The following is a 1,726-nucleotide window of genomic DNA, read 5'->3' on the forward strand; positions in this document are numbered from 1 at the left end:
TCAGGACCCTTATAAGAGACTATTTCTCCCTAATCTCTCCCAGGCCAGGGGCTATAGCAGATATCTGCAGGCCCGCTCCTTTACTTTGGGGCTGACCCTTCAGCAATACTTCTAGACTGGGACAGGATGGGGTCTTCTGCCTTATGTTCTCCTGCCTAGGCAAGGCTGCCCAGCATGCAGCCGGGCCCTCCTGGGCACTCTCTAAGATTACTGCCCATCTGTGCTGGGGTGGGAGTCCCAGGGGGCTCATAGGGTCCTGTCTGGCTTGGGTCTACAGGGCCGTGGTCTGAGTTATGGCCTTATATCTCCTCCTCAACCTTGTCCTTTGCCTACTCCTCCACCTCATCTTCTGCCTTAGCACTGGCTCTTCCATCAGCCTGGACAGAAGCCAGATTGCCAGCTTCATCCTCCACCTGGACTACCATGTTGCTGGCTAGTCTTGCCTCCCATTCCTCAGATTCCCGTTTGAGGCCCAACAACTCCAGGAAAGTTGGAGATCTCCTGATCATTCTTAGCCTCCTCAGAGCTTCCTCCAGAGGCTCAGTCAGGTTAGCCCTGGTGAGCATCTGCCTCAGGCGCAAATCATCCGTAGAGGTTCTCTCGAGAGCCCCTTTCTAAATGGCTTTCTGCAGCAGAACTTCTAGCCTCAACACAAAGGCAGAGAGCTGCTCATCTGGCTGCTGTTTTGCAGTCAGACACTTGATTCGAATGGTGGCCTGAGACTCATTGTCTCCAAATACTCGACAGAGCCTCTAGGCACTCCTCTGCAGTCTTTGCCGGATTCTCTGCTAACAGCCCCTGTACAAGGTACAAAGCAGTTCCCCGCAAGCCCTCCAGCAACCGTCTCCTCTTCTCCCTTTCTGGGACCCTTTGCCACACCCAAAACATGTCAGTGGTGTGGTCTAGCCAGGCCTCAAAGGATTCCTCCCCAGGGGCTGGCTGAACGCTCCCAGAAAACATACCCAAACGCTGGTACCGCAAGGTATCCACCCAGGGCTGGATTGCCTGACTAACTGACTGGAGCCTGCACACTCTGTCCAGCTCCAGACCTGGGTCTCCAGGTACACTGTCCACTGTCTCCCCCGTTGCTCCAAGAAGTGGAAAACACGATCAAGAAGCTCCTCGCTGGAGCAACTGGGCACAAAGACCACGTTCCAGGGCCCCCCAGTGCCTAGGATTTCCCTTGGGACCAAAGCATAGTTGATTTCCTGGTCGAGCTCAACCAGGGCTGCAGTGGCATTATCCTCCTCATGAAACACTTTGCCAAGCACAGTAAAGTGGCCCATGGGCCACAGGGCAGCCTGCAGGGACCCTTGGAATTCAGCTTCACTGCAGTCCTCCAGGATGCCCAGGATAAGCAAGCCCCTACGAGCGCTGACACCCATCCACCTGCACCAGTCCTGGAGCATCTCCACCGCCATAATCTGAAAATTTAGCAAAGCTCACACTAGGGGCCGGAAACAGTTTCCCCAGAAGCACATCAGGTTGGGATAGGAGCCTAGGCTAGGACTCAGGAAGACCAGCCTAGCTCTCCACAGCCTGGAAACAAAAAACGGAAAGAGGAGGTTAATGTCTTCCCCACCCCAGCCCCTTCTCATCCACTAGCCCTAGAGCAGAGGTTCTCAACCCGTGCTTCGTGACCCTTCAGGGTCAAGCGACCTTTTCAAGGGGATCTCCAAAGACCGCTGGGAAACACAGGTATTTACCTTATGATTTGCAACAGTAG

General features: G+C 54.6%; 1 pseudogene; it reads right to left on the reverse strand.

Annotated features, from left to right (window-relative positions):
* Positions 1-329: 329 nt before the first annotated feature.
* LOC121440336 lies at positions 330-1,421 on the reverse strand (annotated as a pseudogene).
* Between the last annotated feature and the right edge of the window lie 305 nt (positions 1,422-1,726).

This window comes from Microtus oregoni, unplaced genomic scaffold (assembly GCF_018167655.1).
Source record: "Microtus oregoni isolate MIOR12 unplaced genomic scaffold, Mior012 000067F_003, whole genome shotgun sequence".
In the NCBI taxonomy this organism is placed as follows: domain Eukaryota; kingdom Metazoa; phylum Chordata; class Mammalia; order Rodentia; family Cricetidae; genus Microtus; species Microtus oregoni.